We start from the raw sequence: 11,444 nt of genomic DNA, 5'->3' as shown, positions 1-11,444 counted from the left end.
AGCACCCATGCTTTTAATATATATCTTCATTCTATCCTTCCATATCTTAAAGTTATCTCTATTAAACTTTGGACCTTCCCTCTTCATCATTAGTATAGGATCTTTTCCTCAAGCGGTTAATCTTACAACATAGAGGACCTGGAGGACGCTCTGATACCAATTGATAAATAATGATGAATAGTTAGTACTAAACTGGTACTGAGAGGGGGGGGTGAATCAGTACAAGCAAAAACACTTTCCTAAAATCGGTTAGACAACAAACATTGCAAATGACTGGCAAGTAGTGACACTGATCTGAAATAGAGTACAACCGGTAAAGCTAAGAGTGACAAGCATTAACCGATTGCTCACTTAGCTTTCCATACAACCTAATACTACACTTCCATTTCACCCCTTATGCATCAACAGGTAATCTATCATCAGAAATATAATAACAGCTAGTTCAGCATGATTTACCTTCAGACATAAATCACTTAAACCATCACATGAGAAACATCACACATGACACACAGATTTTTCACATGGAAACCCAACTGGGAAAAACCACGGTGGGGATGAATACCCACAAGTTGTTTTGAACTCTTTAGAAGTCCGCTCTGTTAGGAGCCTAGTCCAGTTAGAGACTTATTACAACAGGTTCTGTTAGGAACCGATCCTGTTAGGGATCACCTGGTTAAGGGATGGCTAAAATACCTGGTTAAGGGTTAAACCCTGTTAAAGGTTACCTTGTTAGAGGATTTCAAGAACTCAATGAATTTGAGTCACCCTATTAAAGGATTTACAACAAGCCGATTAAGACTACCCTGTTAAGGGATTTTCCAACTGTTGAGGTGGTTAGAGATCAATGGGTATTACAATGATCTGGTAACAACACTCAATGCCAATACAAATCTACTTTAGTTCCTCTACTCCTTCTGCACTCACACTCTATAGGTATCACTCCACTTATCCGGTCTGGCAAGAATCATGTATCTCTGCACTTAGATACACACACAACATTTGCCAACAACTTCAACATAAAACACAACATTGACCTTATATGAAACAGGTAGGTCGGTAGCATAAACCCTAAACCCTAAACTTCTTAGGTTGAGAAATTCAAATGGTTCAATCCTGACCGTTGAGCATATTGCATTAAGTGCAACAGTCTTGAACTGATCTCAAGACATTGTCCATCATTCGTTCTCCACCATCTTCATGGCGGCTGATAGCCCATCATGTGTTTTTACCATTTACAGACTTCACACATTCCCAAGGTAGATAGGAGCAATCTCCTACATGCAAGATCCTTCACGTGCACAAGATTGATGTGGCAACACGATCTGTTCTTCATACAATGTCATCAGTTGAGTCACATAGGCTTGGAGCACTTCAACTAGAAACCCTAAAGCTAAGACTACCAACCGGTAGTCATATCACATTCCATGTGCCGGTTCACATCTCAACATACTGGTTCTTCTTAACCCATATATCGATTCTCCTTCACACATATACTGGTTCACCTTAACACAGATACCGGTTCACAAGCATACCAGTTCTCTTTCCTATTGCAAACTTTAATATATTGACATCAATGACAACATACAATTTCATCAGGTCTTCATACCGGTTCCCATAATGCCAACAAGTAAGTGTATACAAATGGGGTCTGTACATGCAGAAAGTCCAACCGTCTAGAGCTCACTAGTCAATCACAAAATAGGAGTCACACTGACTACACAATTGGATGGTTAAATCCAATGATAATGTATTGCTCAAAATAGCATCTGCAATGTTGGATTCAGTGTCGGTTTAAGCTCTGAACATGAGTGCTAAACACCTTCATAACCTTCCTTCAACCTTCAAATAATGTCTGCATGATTCGCACAAGGATTTTGTTTTTTTTCACTCTTCAATATTCGAACACACTCATCATGATCCTATATCCTGATCTTCAATAAGATCTTACAATCATTTATACAAAACTAAAGACCAAATGTATAGGTCGGCTCACTAAAGATATTACAATTAAATCAATTACAAATAAGTCTTGATGCGATACAACATGTTGAATCGATACATTTACCATATTAACCAATCAATAAACAATATTCATAATGCATCGTGTTGATCTGGAATAGATAACATGTACCAGTCCATTACCTAGACCTATCTGTCAGTTAAGGAAAATTTGTAAACTCGATTAGAACAATAAGAAAAACACCAAATCCAATCTTCCAATCCATGTCTCTGACATAACCAAATGATCTCCAAGTTATCATCACTGTCGGTGAACCATATAACCTATTGGTGAACATATACCAGTGACTGTGCATAAGTCACTAACCATACCGGTGAACATGATGTAAACCTCCAAGAAGATAAGTGTTGACATCAATGACAAAAACAATGCAACACATGACAAAGTCATCCATAATACCAACAATCTCCCCCTTTGGCATTGATGGAAACACTAGATGGAAAAAGATCTAAGTGCCAAAAACAAATAAACCAACGATCTCCCAAAGATAGATCAATACAAAGTTTTGTAATAGAAACAGAAACCAAAATACATCTCTCCAAAGAGTATATCTCTCCCTCAAGGAACAATGTTTTTCCATAGATATCTCTCCCCATATGACATCAAATGCCAAAGTACTTAAGTATTCAAAACTTAACATTCAGCCAACTACTCCCCCTGAGAAGCAGCTCTCTTCCATCAAAGCCGAAAAAAGATTTTTTTGTTAGTCCCTGTCGGTTTGATGCTAATCTTCAACATCTAAGTCTTTGTCGGTGGGGAAATTACCCCAAGCTTCTCTCTGAGATATTCAAATGTTTCCTTAGGCAAAGGCTTTGTAAAGATATCTGCAATTTTCTCTTTAGTATTTACATAAATCAATTTCACTTCATTTGCATCAACATTCTCTTTTAGAAAATTATACTTAATAGAAACATGCTTTGTCTTAGAGTGAAATACCGGATTCTTTGATATATCAATTGCTGCTGAATTATCACAATAAATGATTATTGGTTCTTTGCATTTTACCTTTATATCCTTCAAAATTTGCTTGATCCATAATACCTGAGTACAATTAGTTGTTGTTGCAACATATTCTGATTCTGCTGTTGATAATGATGTACAAGTCCGCTTCTTGCTTGTCCATGAAATCAATCTTCTACCAAGAAAGAATGCACCACCAGTGGTACTCTTTCTGTCATCTACATCTCCTACCCAATTAGCATCGGTGTATGCACATAAATCAAAATTTTCATCCTTAGGATACCATAAACCAAGATTTGTTGTGCCTTGTAGGTACCAGAAAATCCTTTTAACTGCTGATTCATGATTTTCTTTAGGATTGCTTTGAAATCTAGATACAATACATACTGCATTCATTATATCAAGTCTTGTTTTTGTCAAATATAGTAAACCTCCAATCATAGATTTGTATCTTGTCGGATTAATAGGACTTGAATCATCTTTCAATGTCAATTTATCAGTTGTAGTCATAGGAGTGCTTACTGGTTTGGAATTTTCCATACCAAATTTCTTCAAAAGTTCCTTCAAGTACTTTGTTTGACATATGAATATACCTTTATCTATTTATGAAATCTACAAACCTAAAAAGAATTTTATCTCTCCAATCATAGACATTTCAAATTCTTCCTGCATCTGCTTAGCAAAGTCTTTACATAAACCATCTCCACCTCCAAAAATGATATCATCTACAAATACTTCAATAACCAAAATATCATCATTGGTAACTTTGTAATAAAAATTGTTGTCAGCTTACCTTTTGTGTAATCAAGCTTCAAAATATATTTATCCAATCTAGCATACCAAGCTCTGGGAGCTTGCTTCAATCCATATAAAGCTTTCCTTAACCTGCAAACCATATCCTTATTATCTATCAAAGAAAATCCATCAGGTTGTTCAATGTAGACTTCCTCCTCAAGATCTCCATTCAAAAATGCACATTTTATATCCATTTGATAAACTCTATAGTTCTTATGAGCTACAAATGCAAGAAATAGTCTAACTGCCTCAATTCTGGCTACCGGTGCAAAGGTTTCATTATAATCTATTCCTTCTTTCTGTGAATAATATTTACAAACTAATCTTGCTTTGTTCCTAATTAATTCACCATTTTCATTAAGTTTATTTCTATTTACCTATTTAGTTCCAATTACATTTTTTTCTTTAGGTTGGGGAACCAATGTCCAAGTATTATTCTTTTCAATTTGTTCTAATTCATCTTCCATTGCTTTTATCTAATGTTCATCTTGACATGCTTCAATAACAGATGCTGGTTCAACTTGAGAAATTAAACATACCTCTTCATTTTCCAGTCTTCCTCTAGTCATAACACCTTGATTCTTATTTCCAATTATCTGATTCTCTGAATGATTCAATCTTACATACCTAGGTTTGTTCTGATTAACATTCGCAGGCTATTGTTATTTAGTCACAGTTGAGTTTTCTGATGATGCCGGTGTGACTGGGTCTTCATTTTGTACCGGTGCAATCTGTGTCGGTTGATCTATGATCATTTCAACTGTCGGTTCTACAGATCTTGAATCTCCTCTAAAGTGTTCATCTATCTTCACATTAGTACTCTCAATAATTATTTGTAACCTTTTATTATAACATCTATATGCCTTACTTTTAGATGAATAACAAAGAAATATTCCTTCATCACTTCTAGGATCAAATTTGCTAGTATACTCATCTCTTCTAATATAACATTTGCTTCCAAATATTCTGAAGTACTTAAGAGTAGGAATATGACCAAACCATAGTTCATAAGGGGTCTTACCGGTTTCACTTTTGATGTGAACTCTGTTGAAAGTATAAACTGCTATATTCACTACTTCTCTCGAGTACACATGAGGTAGATTTGCTTCCATTAACATGGTTCTTGCTACATCCAGAATAGTTTTGTTCTTCCTTCTACAACACCATTCTACTAGGGTGTTAGGGGTGCTGATAGTTATCTTTTGATTTCATTCACTTCACATAATGCATTAAATTCTCTAGATGTAAATTCACCTCCTTGATCTGATCTCAAACGTTTGATTTTCTTGTTGTTTTCATTCTCTACCATTTCCTTGTATATCTTGAATCTTCCAAAAGCTTCTTATTTCTCCTTGAGAAAAGTAACCCAACACATTCTAGAATAATCATCAATTATTAGCATAAAGTATCTATCACCTTGCAGACTTCTTGTTCTTGTTGGACCACATAAATCAGTATGAATTAAATCAAGAATATTATTGGATTTCTCAATAATGCTCTTAAATGTAGTTCTAACTTTCTTTCCCATTTGACATTCCTTATATACCAGATTATGAGGTTTCACAATCTTAGGTAAATCCCTTGCTACCTTAGTTGAACTGATCTTTACAATGCAATCAAAATTCACATGACAAAGTCTCTTATGCCATAACCAACTTTCATCAATGTGTGCAATCAAACATGTCTTATCACTGGTATTCAAGTGAAACATATTACCTTTAGTCCGATTACCAGTTGCAATCTCCAATCCAATTCTAATTATGATTTTGCATTTTCCATTCTTGAATTGTAACTGAAATCCTTTCTCAACTAACTGACCAACACTCAAAAGATTATGCTTTAAACCTTCTACATAATAAACATTGTCAGTATTGTTATTACCATCCAAAGATATAGTGCCTCTTCCTTTGATTAAACAAGATTTATCATCTTCAAACCTTACTAGACCTCCATGAATTTCTTGAAATGATAATAATTTTCTTTTATCACTAGTCATATGATGCGAGCATCCACTATCTATAATCCATTCATCCTTTTCTTCAATTTTTGCTACCAATGTCTGCTCTACCGGTTTGACAATAGGTGTCGGTTGATCTTCTTTTATTGCAAAAAAATCCCGTTCGCTATCTGTTTGATCTTCATCTGAATCATCTGTAACACCTTCATCTGCATATTAACATGACTTATCTATGTTTTTCTTAAATCTGCATCTCTGATATTCAAGGTTAGGCTCATATGATCTTTTTTCTTCCTCCCTTAGTCTTGCATATCTATCAGGACATCTAGAAGCTATATGACCAACTTTATTGCAATTAAAACATTTGAAAGGTACTTTACCTTCATACTTACTTCCTGTTGGACCTTTAGGCATCTTCCTTGCAAATAGTGCTTCAAGTTCTTCAAGTTCTTCATTTTCTCTTCTCATATCTTCAAGTTGTTTTAAATAAAGTGCTTTCTACATAGTTTTGTTAGATGATGATGATGATGATGCTTTGAAAGATAAATCATCTTTAGAGTAGCAACAGGACCAAACTCTTCAAGTTCAAATGTTGAATTTTTTCCAACCAAAGTATCTCTAGAAACTGAATTATTAGGCATTGTTCTCCTTTCATTAATAGCAGTCACTTTCATTTTGTAAGCCAGTGGCAAAGCTCTGAAAACTTTAGACACAATTTCGTCTTCACTTAAGGATCCTCCATGACATTGTATTCCTAAAACAATTTCATTAACTCTTTCCATAAATGCAAAAATTCTTTCATCTTCTTCCATTTTTAAATTTTCATACCTGACCCAGTAACATTCCAGTTTTGCAATTTTGACAGTGGTAACTCCTTCATTCAATGTTTTTAGTTTATCCCAAATAGCTTTAGCAGTAGATCAGTTTAATAATCCCATGATTTGTTGATCTGAGAATGCGCTCAGAAGTGCTTCTCTTGATTTGCAATCATTGTCCTTGTCCTTAGCCAATGTTGGTGGATGAGGTTGATTCAGAATAGGAGCAACATAGCCATTCTTTGTAACATCCCATATATCTCTTCCAATGCAATTCAGATGTGTTTCCATTCTGATCTTCCATATGTCATAGTTAGTTCCATCAAGTTTCAGACTGTCCTTCCTAAAAATATGTGTTGCCATAGGATCTCCTCAAGTTGTTAGGCTTTTGCAAAAAGAGAACTTAGCTCTGATACCAATTGTTAGGACCCGAGAAGGACAACTGAGAGGGGGGGGTGAATCAGTTGTCAACTAGTTGTATATAAATTATAATGTAAATGCAACTTATTCCAACTTAAGTGCCGGTAAAATAGATTAACGGTTATAGCAGTACCGGTTTAGCTTAATGCATGAAACACAAAGAGAAACAACATCCACAACACATGACACAAAGATTTTGACGTGGAAACCCGCTAAGGGGAAAAACCACGGTGGGAAACCTTACCCACAATCAGATGATACTACTGCAGATAGTAAGTGTATACAAATGGGGTTTGCACATGGAGAAAGTCCAACTGCATAGAGCTCACTGCTCAATCACAAAATAGGAGTCACACTGACTACACAATTGGATGGTTAAATCCAATGATAATGTACTACTCAAAATAGCATCTACAATGCTGGATTTAGTACTAGTTTAAGCTCTGAACATGAGTACTAAACACCTTCATAACCTTCCTTCAACCTTCAAATAATGTCTGCATGATTCGCACAAGGATCTGCTTATTTTCGCTCTTCAATTTTCGAACACACTCATCATGATCCTATATCCCAATCTTCAATAAAATCTTATAGTCATTTATACAAAACCTAAGACCAAATGTATAGGTCGGCTCACTAAAGATATTACAATTAAATCAATTACAAATAAGTCTTGATGTGATACAACATGTTGGCTCAATACATTTACCATATTAACCAATCAATAAACAATCTCCATAATGTGTCGTGTTGATCTAGAATAGATAACATGTACCGGTCCATAACCTAGACCTATCTTCCAGTTAAGGCAAATCTGTCAACCCGATTAGATCAATAAGAAAAACACCAAATCCAATCTTCCAATCTATGTCTTCGACATAACAAAATTATCTCCAAGTTATCATCGTTGTCGGTGAACCATATAACCTGCTGGTGAATATATATCGGTGACTGTGCATAAGTCACTAACCATACCAGTGAACATAATGTAAACCTCCAAGAAGATAAGTGTTGACATCAATGACAAAACCAATGCAACACATGACGAAGTCATCCATAATACCAACAAGGTTTATGTGAATTTAATTAAACAAATTGAGTATTTTATTTAATCAAATAGATGAATGCGAAGAAATCAATTAAATATAATTTAATTAATAAGGGGATATTTTTAAAATAAATATTAAATATTTATTTAGGAAGGTGGTCAGATTTATACGTCTATAGAAATAATTACAACCATTTATGAAGGCACCAACCTTTACCAAACTACAATACCCTTACTAATACACCAAGTTGGACTACAACCCCTTCACAAATACGCCTATTAGGTAACCAACCCTAGAGGACTACTAGATCCCCTTATCCAAATCAATATAATATCATTGGTTACCAACTATATACCAATCATTATGAAAAAACCTTATACAAGTTAGGAGGAAACAATCTCACTACAAAAATCAGACATACCTCTATCCGAGACAAAGTTAGAGAATATCATAATGGATCTTGTCATTCTACTCTGTCATTTATTAGTCCCTGGTTCACACACACACTATTATACAACATTTACCTTACCTCTACATCAAATTATAAAACAATAGAGTAATTGTTCCTATTACTGATAACCTTTGTTATGACTATGACATATCTCTATAATAACCTCATCACCACAAAGGAATTCTCTCATTTATATATAACTTAATGCATTGTTTACATGTTAGCCAAGAATTCCAAATCAATGAAATTCATCAAGCATGTCAACCTATAACTATTTTCTCCACCGCTTCGTAGTTGACACTAAAATATTAAATTTCATAATGAAGGACTGGTCATTTTCCAAGTGAATATGTGAGTCATTAATCTTTATAAATCATGGAAAAATAGACAAACGGGATATAATTTCTCTAATGAAACATACATTTTTTGATCTAGGTCCTCCACATACATGTGCCAATATTGAACAATTTCATGAAAATAAGACTTGGTCCCACCATCCTTCATGTGATTATGCACTAGTTGTTTATCCTCAATAATATTTTATTTCTCCGTAATTATATGGCCAAAAGGTATGAGGCCCAACGAAAATCTTGCAAGTGAGTAGGAGTCGCCCAATCTCCTAACACCAAGTTGTTGTGTCAGCATCATGCAGTTTCACTACCAAGGGAGAAAGGTCTCCACTAAGATCTTGTGATCATGCAAAGAGGATCAGATATCCAAGGATCCATCATGACCATTAAAAATTATCAATCGTGTTGACTTATGAAATGTTAATACTTTTTCCATCAATTTATGTCGATAATCTATTAGGTCAAGGCACTGGTAAAATCATGATGTTAAAGGCTTAAGTTGTGTGTTGGGACTCATTAAATTTGAGTCAAGTTTAGAGGCCCAATTCAAAATTTTGCTCTGCATTTCCAAATGATTATAAAATGAGTCAGTTTGAATGGCCTAGTTAGAAAGAGGGTAAAATGGAGCCAATTGATTTCCAAAGGGTAAGGCTTGGGAAGCATGTACTACACCTTTCATTTGACCTATGCAATGTGTTGCAACTTTCAGAATTCAGTTTGGATCAATTTATCAGGTACCCATTTCAAGGGGTGAGCTGAAAGTGCATTTTAGGTGCAAATGCAGATTTTATTGAGTAGCCTACTTTGAGTGCTTATATCTTTTTCCCTATTGATCATCATGAATAATTTAAAAATGGATTGAATTGTATGCATAAATGTGAGTCAGCATGCAAAATTTCAAGTCTCTAGAAATCCATTTGTTCATTTTTCAAAGCTTGATATGTTTGCAGTTTGTATGTTTTGACAAGTCCTTGTTTCAGGACCTAGTCGGAGCCCTGTTTTGCTTCAGTGAATGTCATGCCAGAAGGTTTTTTCTAGGATATTGTTGGTATAAATGACATTCTATGTTTCCAGTCTCAAGCTCCTGCCAATCCATTTAGTCGGTTTTCAAAAGGGTTTCTTGAGCCATCTGTTTCAGTGATCCGTACTTTCATTGTCGTATCAGTTAAAGTAGCTATTTTCATGAGCGCACCATTTGCACCCAGTCATCCTTTTGGTCAAACTGAGCATTCAAAGATTTGATATATACTTCAAGGAACCTATGCCTCAGATTTAAGGGTCTACAGAGATCGTTTGATATTTTTAAGAAAGGCATCATGTGTTGCCTGAACATTGACTTCATTAGGTCTGCAGTGTCGACAAAGCCAGTTGGTTATTTTTGACGATTAATATCTCTTCACTCGGGATTCGTCTTGAGAAACTGTTTGGTAGAGTTGATGCTTGTATATCAGAGTACAAGCCTATCAGATGGTGAGGTCCAGAAAGGTGTTTTGATCAGTTTGAAAATTACGTCTTCGCGATTAAATGCGAAAATGTGGCGCAGGTGCCTGAAAGTTGCGAAACTTCGTTTGATGATCAAAAAGCGATGTCGATCGATTCTAGAGGTACGTTCAAGGCTTCTGAGGCATTTCAAAGGTTAGTTGCATGAAAGAAAAAAAATTTTTAGCCGGACACACTTTGGGGCCCGACCTAACTTGTAGCTTCATGATGTTTCTTGAATCAAGGTTTAAAGCGATAACTTAAACCATATGTTTATATGATTTAAGTATAAAGTGAACGCCAGATAGGAGGAATTTACAGGACCCTTCCTTCTCATTGGACCATAGGTGGTGGTTTGATTTTTATGAAACAATAATGGTGATGTAATTGATAATAAGAAGGAACCTCAATTGAAGCGTTCATATACCAAGCATCCATTTGGCTTTGCAGTTACAAGGTTTTCCAATGGAGAAGTTCTGTTTAATTCCACTACATGACATGTAGGCAATGAGCATCTATTTGGTGACATGGTGTTGAAGGATCCGTATTTGGAGATTTTTATTGTTCTTCCTCCGAATGATTTTTGTATGGATTGGAAGAGAGCAGCCGACATGGGTCTCATCCGTTTCATCTGAATGTAAGAGCTGGAGGCATTGAAAAGGGGCGTTGAAAGCCTAAAAACCAAAGTAGATTCCATTAACAGGTTTTCCCCCTTTGCCGTAGAATTTGGAGGGCTTTTTGGAACATGAAACAAAGGCAAATTGATAAGAACGCAGGCAACAACCTATCCTTCCCCTCCACGTGATGGTTATTATAAGATTATGCAGAAGATGTTATCCATAGAAAACTTCCCTCTCTGCCATGGGGTGGATAAGACCTTGCAGAAGACTCAGCCATGGTGAGTTTCACTTCAAGTGTAGCTGGTAAAAGGAAGGTTTTAGAATCCTTCAAGCAAATGCACATTAGAGGCATGAAGCCCCTCGTGGATCCTCTGCATTAAAGGAAGGCATGTAACAGCAGTTCACGTGATGGCTGGTGGTAGGAGCAGCATGTAGAAACCTCCAAGACAAGTGCAAGCAGCAGTCTAGTTTCCCCTCACGAGCTCTCCCCTCTCACGTGGCATGGTAAAGTAACTTTCATCTCCAGCA

This window comes from Cryptomeria japonica, chromosome 3 (genome assembly GCF_030272615.1).
Source record: "Cryptomeria japonica chromosome 3, Sugi_1.0, whole genome shotgun sequence".
Lineage (NCBI taxonomy): Eukaryota > Viridiplantae > Streptophyta > Pinopsida > Cupressales > Cupressaceae > Cryptomeria > Cryptomeria japonica.
The sequence above is the reverse complement of the archived record's forward strand: the minus strand, read 5'-3'. Positions refer to the sequence as shown.